Source organism: Macaca thibetana, chromosome 9 (genome assembly GCF_024542745.1).
Source record: "Macaca thibetana thibetana isolate TM-01 chromosome 9, ASM2454274v1, whole genome shotgun sequence".
Lineage (NCBI taxonomy): Eukaryota > Metazoa > Chordata > Mammalia > Primates > Cercopithecidae > Macaca > Macaca thibetana.
This window is the reverse complement of record NC_065586.1, coordinates 6523556-6545684: the sequence shown is the minus strand read 5'-3', so window position 1 is coordinate 6545684 and position 22129 is coordinate 6523556. Positions and strand designations below refer to the sequence as shown.

Below are 22129 nucleotides of genomic sequence, written 5' to 3'. Positions count from 1 at the left end.
AAGAGGATATTCCACTTGAGGTAAAGAATTTGCTCTTTGTTTTTATTTGTAAATGAATTAAATACTTCTTAAGATGTGAAAGGACTAATTAAATCCATAGCGACCCAATTCTTCTGCATAAGTGAATGATTTCATGTATCTGTGCATGTATTGTGATTAGTTACATTTAATTCATGCAATTCATTTAACAAACGTTGTTTGAATGCCTACTATGTGCCAAGTACTCTCTAGTTGTTGGGATACAATAATAAGTGATATAGGAGGAAAATCCCTGCTTGCATAGAGTTTCTATTCCAGAAAGGTGAAGCCAACTGGGAAGAGGGATGGGGAGGGAGACAGAGGAGAAGAGCATAGGGTCTAGAGTGTATACGTGGACAGGGGTTACAGAGGGACTGAAATTTAAAACAGAGTGATCAGGGAACTCATCCTAGAGAAACTGATGTTCAGGCCAAACCTGAAGGAGGCCTTGTGCCCTGGGCTCCAGCCTGCCAGCATGCTAAGAAGCAAACAGGGGCTGATGCAGCCGGAGTTGGGTGGGGAAGATGAATCAGAGATGGATCTGGGGCATGGGGGCTGGGCAGGTCCTGTTGGGAAAAGGAAGCCCTGGGGCCTGGGGCAGAGTGGCAGGTATGACTCTGCTGTTAGGGAATCTTTCTTTCTGGCTGCTTGTGCTGAGGGCAGGCTGCAGTGGAACAAGTACTGGAGGAGTCCTCCCTCCCATCAGGAGTCCTCCCCAGTGCCATCCTGTATTGATACAAATGCATGTTTCACCATGCACATCTGTGCTTGTGTATAAATACATACAATAAGATCTTGCTGTCTGGCAGATAAGAGTTTGATACAGAACAGCTCACTCCAGCTTTCCTGTTCTATGTATGCTGCAGTTCTTCCCTCTAAAACTGAACTTGCACGTGAAAATGACTTGCATCTGTTTTTATGGATACACTGATGTGCTCTACTCACATTCTTATTTGATTGTCATCAGTAAAGCAATTAGAAGGAAACAAATCTAAACTACTATGTGTGTATTACTCTGTTAACACGTTTTTCTCTTGCAGGTTGAACAGCTGGTTTCTTGAACCAATATATAACATTCATTGGAGTGATTTCCCACCCGCTCCTGCTAGGTACCCTGGCCACCTGGAAAGAGGACTTCCAAAGTTCAAACAGCAGTCTGTTGTGAAACTAGAATTTACTTAAAACTTACTCCATATCTCTAATGGTTGTAGATGTTTACAATGGAGAAAATTCAAAGGCGTTTTTCTTTTGTGTTTTGCATTTCTTTCTGATTAACCAATTAACTCAGATGTGAGCTCATGTCGTAAACTTAGTTGGCGCTCTCCAAATATTTATTGAATAATTAATTAATTTTAAGTATCAGGTAAATTCAATTGATTACAGCAAACTACAGAACCAGTGGCTGAAAATAACTGTGAAGTAAATGCTACAGAGGAAGAGCTATTTGAACAAGCTACTTTGCTTCAAGATGGGATCTGAAAAGGGATTCTTGGAGCTACTTGCATATGAGAAGGACTGCCTGAAATGATATTTTCTTTAGGCTTCCCAGAATTTGAATGAGAAGAGAGGGGCCGCTTGAAGACACGGTAGAAGATTGAAAATATCCCTGGTACTAAAGCCTTCGCAGTTCCTCAACCACAACTGCTCTGATTGCCAACAACAGATGCCATTGGGCCCCATTCTCATCAGCTTTTGAAAATTGCAACAATTAACAGTGTTCTTCTCAAGAGAACACTCTTCTGACATGGGTTTTCATGTTTAAAGTAAAAAAGGAACACCCCACAAACATTCTTTCTGAACTACACCTTTTCTATTTTCTAGTGGAAATTGTAACCACAGGTTGCCATGTTTTCCTTCCTGTGTTTGAAAACCACATGGGTTTTAGTGAAAACATTAAGGTGAGTAATGAAATGGAAGATTTCAAAGTGCCAGCCACCTGTCACTAGAAATGGAAATATCTCACTTAATCCTTCTTCTAAGGCAATAAATTAGAGTGAGTTGAAGATGTAATTTTTAGTCAATCCATCTCAGCTCAATAAAAATCACGTATCCTGATCTGGAGTAAAAATATTATACAAATATTTGTCAGAGTTAGGTTCTTTTGCACTTTATGGATTTGTTAAATGGAAAGAAATGTTATCTCGTCCATTGCTTTGTTATACAGCAGAGGAAACTGAGGCCCAGAGAGATGATGGGACTCCCCAAGTCCTCATGGCTTGTCAGTGGTGGAGCCCAGACATGTCATGATCATGAATCTGGAGTTCTAGGACTCTGAAGTCCACCATCGGCCACCACAGCACACTGCCCTGTTCCCCTGCTCACAGAGCAGGTAACAGCAGAAAAGGGGCGGGGAGGGACAATATTGAGTGCTTCTTAGGAACTTCCACGTTTTATTTCAACTCATTCTCACCTGTGAGGTAGATAAATACAGCAGAGGTGTGTTATACAAACTAACCAGCACTTACTATGTGAGCATGTTCTTCAAGTATCAATGGAAGACGTTTGTTACGAGGATTTGTTGCCATTACAGGTGAGGAAGAAGGTGATGATGTTTCTTTAAGGCTGAGAGTGAGAAGCCAAACAAGTTAACATCTATGCTTTTCCAAAAGCATAGCTTGACATTTTCCTCTATTTCTCTGACTTTCTCAGCAACACCAGAAATATCCTTAGGACCATAAGATAATTGCCAGTCGACTCGCTGGAGGGGAAGGTAACTCAGCAGCCACAGGTGTCTGCCAGTGAAAAGCTGAAGGTGCAGCTGGATGAGGAGAGGAGTCAGGAGCCTGATGTCCATTCCCACCTGGCCACGTGCGGCTTCCTCTGCCTGCCTCACTCTGTCACCCTGTGCCCCCCTCTGCTCTGGGCATAGCTGGCTACTGAGGGATGAGACCCTCGGGACGCTTTCTCCTTGAATATCTCCTATCCCAGCACTCGATCCTGGATTTAGCAGCTTTACAAACTCAGTTTTGTCTGGGTAATCAGTACATGATGCAAAAGCATGCAAGAGACTCATGTGTCATCCGTCACGGAGGGTCTGCCTCAGATCACCGATATTGTTCAATCACTTGGGGGGCTAAACCACAGATCAGAATGGTTCTCCGTGAGCAAAGACAAATGTGGCAAGACAATAATTAAGAGGATATTTATCTGAAGCTATCAGAGGTGAATCCTCCAGCAGTTTGGGAATATTTTCAACTCTTTAAGGAAAGAAGTACAATTAAGTACAATGGAACAATTCAGAAAACAAGATGACAAATTTTTATCATCCAACTCTCTTTTATTTATTTTTCCATAAGTTTTTGGGGTACAGGTGGTATTTGGTTACAGGAGTAAGTTCTTTAGTGGTGATTTGTGAGATTTTGGTGCACCCATCACCCAAGCAGTATACATTGCACCGTATTTCTAGTCTTTTATCCCTCGCCCCCCTCCCACCTTCCCCCTAAGTCCCCAAAGTCCATAGTATCATCCTTAGGCCTTTGCATCCTCACAGCTTAGCTCCCACATATCAGTGAGAACATACGATGTTTGGTTTTCCATTCCTGAATTACTTCACTTAGAATAACAGTCTCCAGTCTCATCCAGGTCACTGCAAATGCTGTTAATTCATTCCTTTTTATGGCTGAGTAGTCTTCCCACATGTAAATGTACCACAGTTTCTTTATCCACCAACCCTCCTTTTAAATATTCTTTGTCAAGCCCCAAGACTTTTAGCCTTAACATCTTATCTTTTATTAACTCAAATTAAAATCTCCCAGATGATTATGTTCCCTGTACTTACACTTTATGTCAGTGACGTGATGACACTTTCATCTCACAGATGAGACGCGCCACCTCTGAGGGACAGAGTGAGGAGCTCCTCACCACTCCTGCTTGTTCTTGGTGCATTCTTGCTATTGGATTCCATTTAGAAATTGGCATGGTCTGTCTTTTGCCCAGGTTGAGATAAATTCTACTTTTTAAGTGTTTAAGGCATTTAACCACTAACTACAATGTAAAATTCACACTTTACTGAACTTTTTCCTTTACAGATAATTTTTAAAGCATTATTATTTGCTCTACGCAAGACATGGTGCCAGGAAACCAGAGGAGATACCAGAAGAGATCTAAAACAAACTCAAGTCTGGGGGGACAGAGATGGGGGTGGAGAGGGAGGAAACAGGAGAGAGGAAGAGAGAAAGATGACTGTGAAATCAAGAGGTCAGAGGAAGCCTCACAGAGAAGCAGGGGGCTGGAATCGTAGCAGTGAGGATGGGAAAGGACTGGAGACACCATTTTAACTAACATTTCACTCATCAAATAAGAAAAAAGGATTCAGAAAGTATGCGTGGCTTATTTAAGGTCACACTGTCACCAAGCCTAACTTGTTACCTTACAGAATAGCAGAGAGAGAGGGAGAGAGAGAGAACACACTGGTCCCCTGCCCTCCGCTCACTAAGCTCCTGACGAATTCTCAGTCACCTGGGAAACCAACCCTGTTTCTGGCTACATAGAAAGGGCTATGTTATATTAATATATTATATTAAATATAATAATATCATACTTGATTTTCAAATAATCTTTTTACCGGAGTTGACACATGCAGAAAAGAATGCAAGTCACAAATGCACAGCTAGATGAACTTTTACAAAGTGAACCTACCTATTACCTACCTGCTACATCAAGTCATAAAAATAGCGCCATAAGCCATCCTGGTGCTCCCCCCCTGACACTCCACCACCCGCCTCCCCAGATGCAGTAGCTACTCTCGTGACTTTCCATTACATGAATTAATTTTACCTGTTTTGGGATTTAATGTAAATAAAATCATACAGTGTGTCTTTTTTTTTGGACCTGGCTTCTTTTACTTGACATTTTGCTTTCAGCATGTGTTCAAGCTGTGGCGTGTTTCCACTGATGAAAATACCACAGTTTACCACAGTTTTAGTGTGCAGTCTCCAGTTGGTGGATGCTTGCGTTTTTTCTACTCTGGGTTGATTATGAACTGGGCTGCAGTGAACATGGTGTAGATGTCTTTTAGTGCCTATGTCTACATTTTTGTAGGGTATGTACCCACGACATGCCTGGGTCACTGGTTTTGCATATGCTCAGCTTTAGTAGGTACTGCTAAACCGTTTTCCAAAGTTGTATGAATTTACATAAGAATTCCACTTTCTCCACTCCCTCCTCATGATGTACATAATGGACTCACTATGTCCAGGGAGTTACAAAGTAGAGCATTGAATTTTTTGAATTTTCTTTCCTAGCTAAGAAGTAGAAGAAAGAATTTAAGTTGAGAACTGTGGGAGAAGTTCTTCATTCTATCCAAACGCAATCACAAGAAAAAGAGAATGTGTGAGTCTGCAAAAGGTAAGTAAATGTAGAGAGGTTTGGGGAAACAGACACAGGTATAAAGGTTTTGTTTTTTAAAAATCTTTTTAGGGCTTTGACTTTATGGAGTGTACAAAGACTATAACCTCAAGAACTCAGGTTTAAAGAATTTCAGTTCTTCTATTGTTCGGTTTCTTTAGCTCAGGTTTTTACTACGTTCCTAGGAAAGGTGGAAGCTTGGGAGTAAAGCTATGGTAGCTAAAATGTGCTGCACTAAGCTGAGTTTTATCGAGAAGCCTTTTAAGTTCTTAAATGTTTATGTCTTTTCTATTTCCCTTGGCAGAGCAAGGGACAGGACAGAAAGGTTCTGGGGAACAACCATCATGTCTTTTGCTCAAGAGAAACTTTCTCAGTGTGATTAAAATCCAGTCCACATTTCTGCAGCCCTCCCAAATTGATGTAACTCCTCCATTTACATACCTAATCTGGCAGTTCCGTATCAGTTGCTTGAGACTTGACCTTTTCCTCTTGTTAAAAGCCCATGATCCCAGATATTAAACAAGGAATTTGTGGTTTTCTTTCACTGTGCAGTGGAAATGCTTTTAAAAGTTGCTTTGGAAGAAAGAAAATTTGAAGTCATTCTTTGGCGTTATAAGGGCAGATTTAAACAGTATCATTACTCATTCTTTGAGTTTTTTTTATATGTGTAGGAACAATATTTGTCCTTCAGTAAAAAGCAAAGTAGCTTGTCCTATTCAGAGCAACCAGAACATTCCAATCAGCCATCTAAAAATCACATCTGCAATTTTCTAAAAAATTAGAACATCAGCAAATCAAGTCAAAACCAAACAAACAATTGTAAAAATGATGTTGTGGCCTAAACTATAAACTGTATGATATAGAAAATGTGGGCTTCAGTCTCAAGATATGTGACCTCAGCCACAAGGAGGATAAAATGCCAAAGTACTGACAGGTATCTTTATATTTTGAGATTAGCAATGACTTCAAATTTCTTTTATAGACAGTTTTATATTTTTCAAAATATTTATGGTGAATATTTATCACTTCATAATCAGGCAACCAGTAAAAGTTATTTTTAAAATAAAATAATTCAAAAAAGTATAGATAAATGAATATTTAAAAATACCAAAATGTTATCTGTCTGTGGGTGGTGACATTCTGACTAATCTTTTTTCTTTTCTCTAATTTCTAGTTGTGTGTGTGTGTGTGCGTGTGTTTGTGTATACATAATCTTTATCATAAGAAAAATAACAAACATTTCTCGAAATCTATATGTGGAATACGACCCTTTGTTTTAGCCTTTGCAGTTGGTGGTCCGAATTCTCTAGACAGAGCTCAGCGTGGCTCCTAACGAAGCCTGCCTGGGTTCTCATCCTGGCTCTGCCTCTCACTTGCTTTGTGGTCTTGTGTAAGTTATTTACTTTCTCTGAGCCTCAAGTCGTCATCTGTAATGTGTGCACAGTCCCCATATCATAGGATTGCCGTAGGGTTAAATAAGATCATATATGGAAAATACTGTGATGCAAATGCTCTATAACGGGTAGTTGTTAATTCAAATTGCACCATTCTCTTCTTGAGGCTTATAGGGATCAAAGCACGTTAGAGGGTATGGCTAATCAATCTTACCTATAAAAATGCTGGGAGGTGATATGAATATACCCTCCTTTTAGTAATTTTAAAATCACCACTTTGAGAAGAGTTTGTGAAATAATGCATGACATTTGTAATCTGCGTAGAAAAACAAACACATTTTCTGTTTTCAAATACCACGTATCTTTGATCTTCACACATCTTATCTCCATCAAGTTCTCATAAGAGATATGAAAAGATTAGTTCATTTTTTAAATTATTTTTAATATTATACAAATATTAGAAATAGAATTGTAAGCCAATAGAAATACAAATGTGAACTATTAAGACTATTTCTTAAGTATAAGAGATTTTTCTTCAGTCATCATCGTGCATTTTATTTAAGTACCAGGCAATCCAGGTGCGGTTTTGTTTGTTTTAATGAGTAAACTGGAGATAGAACATCTGCCTTCTGGGTGATCTGCTGGACTCCACGTGCATGACTTTCCCTCTCTTACGTGCTGCCTCTACCTAGTGATAGGCAGACAAAAAGGAAGGAAAGAAGAGAAAGGAAAGGAAATGTCAGCTTGGCTCCACTCACAGCAGATGAGCCAATCCAAGGTGAAAGAAATAACCCGTCTCCAGGTTTGCGGTTGCGTCCCAAATAAACATTTTGAGGGTGAGATGCTTGCGTTGAGGGATAAACTGCGACCAAGAAACAAAGCACGTCTAAGTGACTCACACAACAGGCACACATAGTCAGCCACATTAGGCCACTGTGCTAAGCCACCAAGAAAAAAAAAAATCTTTACATTTTTGTTCCACAGAAGTTTTTCTTTAAGAGTGAATGGTTGAAGTGATGATGTAGCCAAAAAAGCTGGACACAACACAGAGAGTAATGATTTTCAGTGTTTTCCTGGTACCACCAGTATAGCCTTTTATGCGGGTGTTTGCAATTTTTTTATGCCAGTGAATATAGGAAATTAGCAATGAATACCACTAGAAGCAAATTGTAGTACATCCCCCATCACTGACAATTAGTACTTTAATTTGATAGTATCAGAATTTTATAGCTGGAAGAAACTTGATAGAATATCCTGTGTAGCCCGGCATACTTTCTGTAAAGAGAAATCTCTTCCCAATTTGTGTGTGTGTGTGTGTGTGTGTGTGTGTGTGTGTGTGTGTGTGTGTGTCTGGATGGCAGAATAAAGCCAGGCTATGGACAAAGGAGAAGAGAATGATGAGGGTCAGGTGTGGCATTTGCCTTTTCAAAAAAGAGACTGAGTTACTGACTCTAAAGTAAGGTGCCTTTCAAATCTAAACAGATAAAGTGACTTACTCAAAAGTAAGTTCCCTTTCAAATCTCAAGCAATTGCACTACGTCAAACGATGAAATTGCAACCATCAAATTTATCAATATGACAGTTTTCATCTTGATTTCTTCCTCCTGGATTTACAGATGAATTCTCAGATTGATTAATCCTTCCTGGGGAGGACTTGCCATTAAAACGTGTAGTCCTTTGGGTTTTCAGGTTGCTGTTGTTTTACCCTGCTGGAAGATAATCACTAAAAAGCAGTCTCTGGGGATTATCTAATCAATATCTCTTTAATTTCAGACAAAATTTTATACCCACTTGGGCCATAGTTATTCTGCTAATATCTCTAGGCTTCCCAAATCCAGGAGAACTGTGTCTGGGGGATCTTTAGAAATACTTGGACTGACTAGTTTTATGGTGGTTCTACTCAGAATCCAGAAACACACCAGAAGCATATCCTGTTAACTTCTATCTGTGTTAAGACAACATTGAAAACGTAATTATTCACTATCTGATTTAGAAACTAATGTCACAATTAGAGTCTCTGTATTGGTAGTGGTAACAACAACGATGACAACAAATTGTACCCATAGAATTTCCAAAGCCATAATTAAAACCAGATGGCAAATACTATTTTTATAACTCCCACCTTTAAAAAAATAAAATACCAAAGGAACTGTTTCTTGTTTAATTTCATTCTTGTATAGTGTAATAGTAACTGATACCCAGGAAAAAACAATCTACTCTAAATATTCTACACAGTAAGGATTAAATTCATTTTCTATGGTTTTATTATTTAGTGGACATTGTGATACATTCTAATCTACACATTGCCCATCTATCCATGTCTTTTGTCCTCAGAATATCTTATTAATCAGAACTTTCATAAACATACACAATTCTTTGACTGTTTCAAGAGTCAGACTATAATTTCAGCTCTTGTCTTGTTTCTGTGAATATAACGGCAGAAATCATGGATTTGAAGATCAATCGGACCGGTGTCAAGCAGTCCCCTACCACTTATTGGCTGAATGAGCTTAGGAAATCGTTTGTTTAACCTCCAAGGCTCAATTGTCTCATCTGTAAAATGAAGAGGATATTATCCAGCTCAGGGGATTCGTTGTTAGAATCAAATTAAATAATTGAAATAAAGTGTGTCACACTATGCCTCAACACAGGTAGTAAATGTATGATAAACATTAACTAATATTCACACATTATCTCTTTTTAAATGAAGGAATAATACATACTTCCCCTCCCTTGTGTAAGATTTTTTAAAGTAACTTAACATTACAAAGCATGTCTAATACATATTTTAAATAATGGAACTTTCAAATCTATATTGTAAACAGTTTTCAGACCTTAATCTAGGGTAAGGTTTACGTTCGCCTTTCACTGGTTTTCACTGGAAGAGTTGATATCAGTCTTACTATCAACAGTAATCGAGGTTCATCACTCCCCAAGAGGAGGGCCCGGCTTTTCATTTGTTTGTTTGTTTGTTTCAGGGTTTAGGGCTCTTTTCTGGCAATAACAATTTCTGACTTCTAATTATCTTTCTCCGGCTTGAAAATCTAAAGTTGGATTGAAGAAGAGAAATGACAACATCTCCCTTTTTCTTATCCAAGCTGTGAATTTAAAATACCTATGTTTTTGTTTGTTTGTTTATTTGTTTGTGCCTATCAACTCTGACCCATAGCTCCCAAAATAATTTTGATATTTTCTGAATAAATTGACACTAGACTTCACACATCGCTCATGTGTTCGGTTAGGGTAGGTCACTGTCCTCTAATTCCATGCTGATTCTTCTAGGGACTCTGGTGAGTCACTCGAAAAACAATTTCTGCCAAACCTTTGGGAAAGTATCAGTGGTTTGGTGGCCCAATTCTTCATCAAATAGTGCAAACTGGTTTCCTCCAAGCTGTGACTGCTGCAGAGACAGAAATGTCCTTGTTAAGTAACTCTGTCCTCAAATTTTCTATGTGTATCATATAGCCTGCTTCTCCCCGAATAGTACCTTTCTCCAAATCAAGACTCAAAATAAAATGTTTTCTTTTTAATTTCTATCCTAAATCTCATATAGAAGGAAGGATGCAAGAGGTAGTCTCCATGGAAGAGAGAGTATAATCACCAACTAGGTCCAAAACAAAAGCAAAGTGACGTCCTGGGTTCCTTTTTCCAGGTTCCGAGTTGCAGGAAAATGGGTTGTGGCAGCTCCGGGAGCAGACACATGGGAGTTCCTCCTTCCTCAGCTCTCAGGAGGGCCACTGAATCCAAGGCAGGGGTCAGGTGCTTCCGAGATGAAGTGAACTGAATGAAGCGGCTACCGGACAGGCAGTCCTCAGCATTATTCCAGGAAACGTCAGGGTAGAACCTGAAAGAGGAAAAGAAGTACACAGCTGAAAGTTGGTGTGTGTTTAACGTAATGAGTGGAACCTCACCGCCCACGTGTCATCCCCTCCAGGAAACGCCATTTCCTCTTCCAGGAACAAAGGTGTGGAGAACTTCTGAGAGCAGCCGTGTTTATAAAATGAAGAGACTGTCTGATAGAAAACAGAAACACCCTGTGACCTGGGAAAGGAGGTGGCGGGTCTACAGGACGCTGGCATCAAGAATATCTAGAGGTGTCCACTACACCTAACGGATACCCAGAACAGACGTGAATTTTTTGTTTTAGATGAAATTTTAAGATGAAAAAATCCCAATTTTTTAGATATATGATGGATGTTGTTTTAAAAGATCCAGTCTTCAGGTTAACAGGTTTCCTATTGTAGGACTATACGATTATAGGACGTCTGAGTAGCCAAGAGTCCTCAAAGATCAGTTGTCCAAAAGAGAAAGAAAGAGAAGCTGAGTGCACGATGTGAGAATGGAGACTTGGCCGGGTGCAGGGGCTTATGCCTGTAATCCCAGCACTTTGGGAGGCCGAGACGAGCGGATCACCTGAGGTGAGGCGTTCGAGACCAGCCTGGCTAACATGGTGAAACGCCATCTCTACTAAAAATACAAAAATTTGCATGGTGGCACATGCCTGTAATCCCAGCTACTCAGGAGGCTGAGGCAGGAGAATCACTTGAACCCAGAAGGTGGAGGTTGCAGTGAGCCGAGATTGTGCCACTGTACTCCAGCCTGGGTGACAGAACAAGACTCCATCTCAAAAAAAAAAAAAAAAAAAGGAGAATTAATTATTCAGCAGCTCTTGAGATGGTGGCTCAAGCCTGACCTGGGTTTGAATCTTGGTTCTGGTACTTTATTAATTGTGGGATCTTGAGGGAGGTGCATAACCTTTCTAAGCCTCGTTTCTCTCTTCTGTTAAAGAGAGATGATGATGATGATGATACATATCACATAAGATTATGAAGATTACATGAGTGGTGCATCTAAAGTCATCACAGGCTGGGCATGGTGGTTCACCCCTATAATCCCAGCACTTTGGGAAGCTGAGGTATGAGCATCACTTGAGCCCAGGAGTTTAAAATCAGCCTGGGCAACATAGTGAGACTCCATCTCTACAAAAAAAAAAAATCTTTTTAAATATTAGCTTGGGCATGGTGGTGTGTGCCTGTAGTCCCAGCTATTTGGGAGGCTGAGGTGAGAGGATTACTTGGGTCCTGGGGGATCCAGGCTGCAGTGACCTATGATCATGCCACTGCACTCCAGCCTAGGCAACACAGCAAGACTCTGTCTCAAAAAGAAAAAAAAAAAAAAGTCCGTCTCATACCTGGTGTATATACGAAACTTTTTCTGAAGCCACTGATTAAATTAACAGGACATATGAGCTTCTTTTCAGTGCCTAATTGTCAATGAGAAACCCAGATATGGGGTGTGAGGAACTTACCATCGTTTAGGCACAGCAGCTGTTATCGGTTTGCCATTTCTTCTTTGCAGTGTAACAGGATCCACTGAAAAACAGTTGGAGAAAGAGCCAGGTGGATGGCACTCTGAGCTAGGGACGCTTCTGTTTTGTAGTTTGCAGAAAGAATCTGCTTGGGAATCACTGCTTCGGCTCTGCCTCCTTGTTTCCACACATAGACGCACTTTCCTGCCAAATTTCCATAGCAAATACCCAGTGAGCACCTACTATACGCCAGGTTCTGCTGATGTCAGAATGAGCCAGCACTTCTGAGGTACTGGCCACCCTTGAGCCTCCTGGCTAGGATCTTCCAAGAGCTACAGCCTCTGGCCTGAGGGTCAGTCCAATGCTGTTGGATATTGACAAATGTGGGGCTAATTTTAATGGAATATAGTTTTATCCTTAAAAGGTGTATGTGTGGGTTGGCTTTATTGGGTTCATATGGATTAGGGGCATCATAATAACTCATTTCCCAGTGCACACCTGAGTGATTTAATCAAGTCATGAAACACCTTCTGGGCCTCAGTTTTCATCTGTCTTGCCATCCGCGGAGGTCCTTTTTAGCTGACATTCTATACTCCCATGACCAGAAGGCTGCTAATTCAACTCTGGGCTTTTGCTACACCTTTTTTGTTTGTTTGTTTGTTTGTTTTGTTTTGTTTTTGGGTGCAGAGTTTTGCTGTCCCTCAGACTGGGGTGCAGTGGTGCAATCTTGGCTCACTGCAACCTCCTCCTCCCAGGTTCAAATGATTCTCCAGCTTCAGCCTTCTGAGGAGCTGGGATTACAGGCAGGTGCCACAACACCCAGTTGATTTTTGTATTTTTAGGAGAGAAAGGATTTTGCCATGTTGGCCAGGCTGATCTCAAACTCCTGGCCTCAAGCGATCCACCTGCCTCATCCTCCCAAAGTGCTGACAATACAGGTGTGAGTCACCGCACCTGGCCTGTTTTGTTTTAATCGTTTTTAATGTCTCTCTCAAAACAAGAAAAGAAAAAAGGACAAAAAATTACTGTTTTACTTCTCAGATTCATCTGATCTTAGTACACTACAGCAAGAAAATACTTAATCAAGTACATTTTAATAATTTGATGTCATCATTGCAAGGAAACCATTCAGTAAGTGTATTAGTAACCAGACATACAATTTTCTAGCCTGAATGAGAAATTAGTTACATGGAGTACAGAAAGGAAACCACCCCAGTTATCCTCATTGTGACCATCATTAGTATTACCCACAAGGCATAAAAAGTCCTAAAATGACAAGCACGGTGGCAACATCACCTTTGCAGCTTCAAGCACAGTGAAGTTGACAACAGTTCCCCCCTTGGCAATTGTGTATAAAACGACAATGTGCAGATACAGAAAATCAAAGTCCCAGGTCAGAAGCCACCTAGAAACGATGATCCCAGGACAGAAGTGTGCCCAAACTTCCCGGGGTAGGTCATTTTAAAAGGAGCAATGTTTACAAGACCTTTCTAGCGTAAAAAAAAACAGAAAACAGACACAGGTCTTTCCACCCAATCTGCTGGAGCGCCGTTTCGTTTTCAGTTTGGCGACAGGGAGGTATGTGGCCTCTCGCCCCTTTTCCTGACGCTGAGAATGTGGCCGGAGCCTGGGCGCTCCTGCTCGGCCTCGCCGCCCTCCCGGGGCTGTCCTGGGCCCTCCGGCCGCCGCCTCCCGCTCCAGTTCGCAGCTGGGCAACAAGTGGCTGGTAAGGAGGTGGGGAGCGGGAGGTGGGGAGCGGGAGGTGGGGAGCGGGAGGTGGGGAGCGGGAGGTGGGGAGCGGGAGGTGGGGAGCGGGAGGTGGGGAGCGGGAGCCGGGGGCGCACGGCGGGGGACCGAGCGCGCGTCCCTGGCCAGGGGTGCCGGGTCCCGGGAGGCTGGGCTGGCGGAGAGGCTGGCGAGCGCCCCCTGGCCGGCAACGCCTTCGGGGCGCACCCGCAGTGCGCCGGGCCCGCCAGCCCCGCCAGTCCCCGCGCAGTCCCCGAGCCACCGGGCAGCAGCGGCGCCGCGCACGCTCCAGGTAGGGCCCCGGGCCCCGCGCCCCGCGCCGCAGCCGGGAGGGAGCAGGCTGGAGGGGCTGAGACCCGTGGCGGGAAGGGCCACCCGCGGCCCCTCGGAGAGCCTCCGGGAAGGGGTGAGGGCTACCGGGGGAGCAGGCGGAGTAGGAAATGGAACCAAGAGGGCGCAGGAGCGCACCGGGGGGGCATTTCCCCGCTGGGTTTCTGGGGCGCGGGTCGCATGGGATGCGGGAGGCTGGCGACCTTAGCCGGGTGGGGGCCGCCGGCCTGGGGGCGCTTCGTCCTTTCCTCTCTCTTTTCCTTCTCACCTGAACGAAAGGCGGCCTGCGGGGAGGGAGGAAGGTGGAAAGTTTTTATATTCTTGGTAAAAAACGCGTGAGGAAAGGTGTTTTCTGGAGATGGTATCCTGTCCACAGGGGAGCATACCCCGGTTTCTGGGAATGTATTGGAGCACGGACGCGGGTGCCATTGCTCAGGCTTCTAAACAAGCCAAGTTTCTTGTCAAGGGCCTGGGGGAGGGGGAGGCAGGTCTTTGAAAGATACCAAAAAAAAAAAAAAAAAAAAAAGTCTGGGTGCTCATTCCTGTGGCCTCAAGTGAGGTTATTCTCCATCTTTGAGGGCCAGGTTAACCAAGCAAAATTTGTGCAATAAAGCATCTTGTGGTATTGGATTTTCGAGAGCCGCCGTTATCAATGGGAGAGTGACTGTTGAATGCTACAGCCGTGGGCGCTCCCCAGTGGGCATGAAGACAGGTCCACGGGCTGGCTGGATTGGGAGACTCCGGTCCTTCCTGCATGGAGAGCGCCACAGAACGGCCTCGTCCCCTGTGCTGTCCTGCCCGTCTGCGGGCTGGACGTGGTGCTAATAAAAGATGATTCAGGAGTGGCACGGGCTGAAGGGGACTAGGCTGGAGAAGGTGGAGCGAAGAGAGAGCATTCCGTGCCCTCTCCCTGCCCGTGGGGAAGTGAACCATCTGTTCCTGGTGTCCAAGTCCTTGACGTTCCAGTTGCCCTTTCAGAACACACCTCAAGCCTGTTGAATTCTTTTGAGAACCACCTACAAGATCTGAGGAGTCCGCCCACGCTTTCTGTCAACTCCGGCCTCTTTGTCCTTTTCTTTTGCCAAAGAAAATTCTAAACCATTGGGATTCGGGAGGCTCCATGAGAGATGCAGGAAGCCTGGAGGGTCCACTCCATTGTTCTTTTCCCTTAGTTTGCTCCCTAGAAGCCACGGTCCCCACTGGGCCCTTCCTGCCCGAGGCTGTGTGACAGACAAGCCCTATTCTTAAGGTCCTGGGTCCCCCCCCACCCCACCCCACACCCCGACCTTGTGAATCATCATCTTCATTTTTCCCCTAACTTATCTTCGGTAACGCTTGTAAAATGGCAGGCTTACTGCGGATGCTTAATCTCTTTTAAAAAAGTGCTGTGTCTAGTGGGAAGAAGGGTGACATTTACCAATATGGTTGCAAATTACTTTTGAAGTTTATGCACAGCTGTTTAAAATCCCTCTGAGATCAGTGCCATTGTTTGATGCAGGTGCCTACCACAGAAGGCTCTTGTTAGCCCCCTCCTTCTGCTGACTGAACATACATATATTTAAAGACGTGGCGTAGGGAGAGCTTCTAAAACCTGCAAAGCCTCAGCTGCACAGCTCCTGCAAGTTAGCGATCCACTCTAAGTTTTTTTTGTTGTTTCTGCCTTCTTGTCTCTCATGAACTTTTGTTTCTGATTTCAAGAGTAACCTGCTGGGCACCGTCAGCCTCTGTTTCAGTGGCCTGCGATTTTCTTCTACACTTTAAAAATGTCAGTATCCAGGCAAGACTCTTGTCACCCACCATCCGCGTTGTCATGTTCACTTCCGCTGTTGTCTTGTGCTGTGGTGCCTCGGGGTGGCAACTGTTACTTGAGCAAACTTCTACCTCTGTTCTCCTGCAGAAATGTCCTCTCTGCGTCTGCGCTTACCACACACGGTGCAACAACTGGAACTTTGATTTGTTTTGCTGTCTCACTTCTCCTTCAGGCATTAAGGGGATGGTGTTTGATTATTCACACCTCAGCCCTTTCTATAATCTCAAAGATCCCTTTCAACAATAATACTCTCTGTCTCTTGCTAACACCAAGCATCAGAGGCCCCCTTACATAGCCGGCTTGTCATTGGTCATTTCTATAAAGTATTCTCATTCTAACATATGCTGTCTTTTCTGTGGAAAAGACTAAATTCTTCTCTGTAATGAATTAGATGTTTTAACCAAAATCTATGTGGACTGGGTCCAGAATTTTCTTTCAAGAGTATGAGCTTGTGGTACAAGTATGTAACTTCGGGGATTCAGAAGTAGACCCACGCAGACAAATCTCCTTAGAACGTGTGATGTAATTACGGTATATTTGCCTGTCTTGAAATTAGGAATTAGAGTTAGTACTTCCTGTTTTTAATGCATTTGATGTCTTAGAGTTGCTGATTATGTTGTTGCACCTAAAAATGTTGCTAATGTGATGGTTCGTTAGCAAGGTTATATTTGATTTCAGGTGATTTCCTTTTTATGGAGTTCAGTCTTTCATTTTTATGTAATAATTTGCCTCAAATCATTTAAAATGATATATGGTTATACAATGAAAAATCTCAGCAATATAGATGTGATTCCGCCTGTGTGTGTGTATATATGTGTGTATGTGTGTGTGTACTCTTTAATTTAAAATAGGGAAATTAGTATTGTGATGGCATACGTAGCATTAAACTCATGCTTGCTGTTTCTCTTATTTTAACACTTTAAGCAGCTCATTTCTAAGTAGCTATGTGTTCAGCGTAGCTTTTTCACACCTATTCCAGTTGTTAAGGAAGAAATCATGAGAAGCTATAGAAAAACGTGATGTTAAACCAGAGAGATGGATGAAGAGGTGTTTCCTTACAATGGTGAAAATATCTTTCATTATTTTAACATGCCAAGCATTTATACATGTCAAATTCTGATTGCTCTGTCACCTAAACACATTCTTGGGGACAAAAGGAGCATCAGAGTGTTAGAAATTAGGAAAGCTCACTCAAGCCCAGAATCCTAGATTTTTGCTCCTGGATTAAATTAGCAAATATTTGGCGGGACATCTTTCTGCAGGTTGCTGTAGGTTGATGTTAGCTTTTGAATTAAGCTAATAGTATTAATTATAATAATAATCAGCATTAACAAAACCAATGATATATGGTTTTGAGTCATTATTATTTAGAATTTATGTGCCATAGATTATACTCAGAATTTTATTTATATGTAAGAGGCATTACTACTTCATTTAACAAAAGCCTTCATATAAATTAGATATTATTGTTATTCTTCTAATTTTTCAGATGAGGAAATGAGGCTCAAGGGGTAGAGCCCTTGTCCAGGCCTTATAACTGGTAAGGGGTAGAGTCAGGTTAGCTGGACCATCCAGATTAGTCTAACCATCAAGCATTTGTTTTCAACCACAGTCCCAGGCGACCTACCAGTTAACTTTTTTATTGTGTTAAAATACGCATAACTTAAAATTTAACTTCATAACTATTTTCTAGTGTACAGTTCAGGGACATTACGTATATTCACATTGTTGTGTGACCATTGCCATCATCCATCCACAGAATTCTTCTCATCTCCTAAAACTGAAACTCTGTCCCCATGGAACACTAGTTCCTCATCCCTCTCTCCCCTCAGGCCCTGGCAGCCACCCTTCTACTTCCTGTCTCTAAGATTTTGACTGTTCTAGGGACCTCACATAAGCGGAATACCGTATCCATCCTTTTGTAACTGTCTTATTTCACTTAGCCTCAAGCTGTATCCATGTGACAGCATTGGACAGGACTTCCTTCCTTTTTAAGTCTGAATAGTATTCCATTTATGGATATACCACATTTTGCTTATCCTTGCATCTGTTGATGGTTGCTTCTAACTTTTGACTATCGTGAATAATGCTGCCATGAAGAGGAACGTGCAAATATCTGTTTGAGATCCTGCTTTCAATTCTTTGGGGTGTATATACCCAGAAGTAGAATTGTGGGGTCACAGGGTAATTCTATGTTTTATTTTTTGAGGAACTGCCATACTGTTTTCCACAGTGGCTGGACCATTTTACCTTCCCACCAATGGTAGAAAGGGTCCCCAGTATTCCATATTCTTAGCAATGCTGTCTTTTTTTTGTTTTTTGAGATGGAGTCTCGCTCTGTCGCCAGGCACGATCTCAGCTCACTGCAACCTCCGCCTCCCAGGTTCAAGCAATTCTCCTGCCTCAGCCTCCTGAGTAGCTGGGACTACAGGTGCATGCCACCACGCCCAGCTAATTTTTGTATTTTTAGTAGAGATGGGGTTTCACCATGTTGGCCAGAATGGTCTCCATCTCTTGACCTCGTGATCCACCCACCTTGGCCTCCCAAAGGGCTGGGATTACGGGCATGAGCCACTGCACCTGGCCTTTTTAAAAAATCTTTTTTTATAGTAGCCTTTCTAATAGGTGTAAGGTGCTGATGAGTTAACTTTTTACCCAATCATCGAATGTCCAATGGCAGGGATCTCGGCGGATGCTACTCCTGAGTTCATTGTTTATTTCCTATCCCAGCTTGAGCATATACACATTTTTCTAGTGAAGAATTAATGGAGGAAATACAACTTACACAGCACCTAAGGGACTAGGGAAGCCATGGAAAGGACAGTCCCTAAAACATAAACAAAATGTCTCTGTAGGTATGGTTATCTCCACCTCCGTGAGGAACCTTATGATTCAGAAATGAGTAGTTGTTGAGAATAAAGTGACCATGGCATCAGTGTTAATAATCCTGAATGTGAGGGACAGATACTTTTTAGAAGGTTAGTGACAGATACAATTATCTTTTGTATGTTATCAGAGCAGGACAAGTTCCCAGGACAATGGAGAGAATGGAAAGGGAAACTGCTATTGATGAATTCACCAGGCCTTTGTTGCGAGCCTCCGATCACACACCGTGCTACAAAACCCACAGGGAGATGTAGTCAGGCAAATAGGAAATTATAATGAATTGTGATGAATTCATGAGATATTTGTACTATTATATATCCGTTTATAATGTCATGCAACTCTACTTTATATTTATTAGTTTCCTTTCCGTCTCTTTTTTCCTCTAGCATGAAATTCCATGTGGGCTGGCATTTTGTACCTAGATGTGTCCCCAGCCACTCTAACAGCCTGGCACATACCAAGTTCTGAATAAATATGTGCAGAAAGATGGTGTGAGTGTTTCACTAGGGGACGCACATGGTGTTATGTGTGCAGCTAGATTTGGGGTGTCCCAGAGCTATCAGTGATGGCTGAGCTGAGACCTGAAGGGGAAGTGGCAGTGAGCCAGACAGGGGGTTCTGGGAGGTAGGAACGGTGTTTGTAGAATGGCCCTGTAGCATTTGAGCCTGGAATCCCAGTGCAGTCGAGTCTAAGCCTTGCAGGTGAGTGGAAATGAGCAGGGTAAGCATCGCAGCTTCCATTTAAACCTCTTCTCCTCGTCCTAATTTGCCATATGACCTTAACCAGTGAACTTCTTGGAGTGAAGAAAATTGTGATCTCTGATAGCAGTGATGCTGTGAGAAAGGAGCATGTGCCGGCGTGTGGGCTGTTGCGGGTTGGAGCTGGAGGGGTCAGCTGCGCCAGATCACACAGGGCCTGTAAGCAGGTGAACCATATGCATTATCCTCCAGATGGGGACTGTTCATAGAGTGAAAGAGCATGTTATTAATCACTAAGCTTGGGTAACAGGTACAAACCCAGATTGTCCTGGGCAAACTGCCCTGTAGAGTTGCCCTACCTTTAAGTCATGTGAAGGAGTTTGATCCTTTTCTAAGAACAGGAGGAACCCTTTAAAAGGTTTCTCTACCAATGGATACAAGTGCCATTCAGGTTCTCTTCAGCATTTCAGAGAGTTTTACCTGCCCATGAACTCACAGCACTCGGCTTGCACTGGAAGCTCACCTATACCTTGACAGCTGTCTCCTCACTGGGTACTTAATTCATGAACAACTAGGAGGGAAAGAGGACAAGACAGTCAGAGGTCTGCTTTTTAACTCTTTGCATTTTTTTAATGGGGTATTGCTCTGTCGTCCAGGCTGGAGTGCAGTGGCACAATCTCAGCTCATGGCAGCCTCCACCTCTGAGGCTCAAGGGATCCTCTGGCCTCAGCCTCCTCAGTAGCTGGGACCACAGTTGCATGCCTCCATGCCCTGGCTAGTTTGTGCACTTTGTAGAGATGGGTGTTTTGTCATGCTGTCCAGGCTATTCTCTAACTCCTGGGCTCAAGTGATCTGCCCACCTTGGCCTCTCAGAGTGCTGAGATTAAAGACATGAGCCACCACACCTGGCCTAGCTCCTTTCGCCTTTAACTGAAGTGTTAGCTGATGCCAAGAACACACCTTTTGGGTTTTTCTTTTTTTAACCTTGTAACACCTAAAAGACTGGGTGCTAAGTGTTAAAAGAAAAAAATCTCAATCTGGTGATTTAAATATCTGCACAAGCAGAATCATTGTCATCCTGAAACTTTTTCCCCTGTGGGCGAGAATTCCTTATGAGTGTACAATCTATTGGAAAAATCGAAAAGTAAACAAACTACGGCAATATATTCTAACATTGACCGGTCACTATGGGCCATTTGCTGTGCTAAGCACTATATGTAGATGATTTCTTGGGTGCTTCGAGAACATGTAGAAGGGAACCAAGTCCTGATTCAGAGGTTCAGGAAAGGCTTCCAGAGGACAAGGCATCACAGGTGGGGATGGAAGATGTATGAGAATTAGCCAAAAGGACAGGGGTTCAGAGGTGAGCCAAGTCTGTCCTGAAAGTAAACAGAAATGTTCTTCTTGTCATTTTGAGAGAAGTTCATCTCAGCTGTGTTCAGCATTTTTAAGGCATAAGCTTCAACATTTTCCATTCTGTTTTCACTGATGTGTTTTAGCTATACAAAACCAGGCCTTCTGCACAGTTTTTCAAATTCCAAGACACAGTCCACTAGTGGGCAATGACATTAATTTTGGGAGTGATAACAAGCATGAAATAGAATAAAACAGAAAATACTAGGATGCATTTCATGTAGGAAGGGTAATTATTTCATGAAACTTTGTATCATTTGGTTTGGGACACATTCAATCTGTTTCTTAGCTAAAAAAAGACATTCATGCAGCCAAAAAACATGGGGAAAAAAACCCTCAACATCACTGATCATTAGAGAAATGCAAATCAAAACCACAATCAAATACCATCTCATGCAAGTCAGAATGGCGATTATTAAAAAATCCAAGAAACAACAGGTGCTGGCGAAGTTGCAGAGAAATAGGAACGCTTTTACACTGTTGATGGGAATGTAAATTAGTCCAACCATTGTGGAAGATGGTGTGGCAATTCCTCAAAGATCTAGAACCAGAAATACCTTTTGACCCAGCAATCCCATTACTGGACATATACGCAAAGGAATATAAACCATTCTATTATAAAGATATGTGCACACGTATGTTCATTACAGCACTCTTCACAATAGCAAAGACGTGGCATCAACCCAAATGCCCACCAATGATAGTCTGGATAAAGAAAATGTGCTACATACACGCTGTAGAATACTATGCAGCCATAAAAAGGAATGAGATCCTGTCCTTTACAGGGACATGGATGGAGCTGGAAGCCATTATCCTCAGCAAACTAACACAGGAACAGAAAACCAGACACCTGGTGTTCTCACTTATAAGTGGGAGCTGAATAATGAGAACACATGGACACAGGGAGGGGAACAACACACACTGAGGCCTGTCAGGAGGTGGGATTGGAGGGAGGGAGAGCATTAGGAAAAATAATACCTAGGTGATGGGTTGATAGGTGCAGCAAACCACCATGGCACACGTTTACCTATATAACAAAACTGCACGTCCTGCACACGTACCCCAGAACTTATAATAAAAATTAAAATTCAAAAAGTAAAGTACATACCTATGGCATTAAGTTTTCTATACCATTCCTTTAAGTTATAGAATCGGGTGAGCTTAGGGGCCGGAAGGAAGA

General features: G+C 42.5%; 1 protein-coding gene across 2 annotated transcripts in view; it reads left to right on the top strand.

Annotated features, from left to right (window-relative positions):
• The first annotated feature begins 13646 nt into the window (after positions 1 to 13646).
• Positions 13647 to 22129, top strand: part of PRKCQ (protein kinase C theta) — a 144316-nt gene continuing 135833 nt past the window's right edge. Inside the window, exon 1 of one of the 2 annotated variants that reach the window (XM_050804611.1) lies at positions 13647 to 13792. The gene's annotated coding sequence lies outside the window, so the exon portion shown is untranslated. Of the gene's footprint in view, positions 13793 to 14033; positions 14105 to 22129 lie in introns of those variants that run through there. The other variant, XM_050804610.1, reaches the window with a different exon arrangement.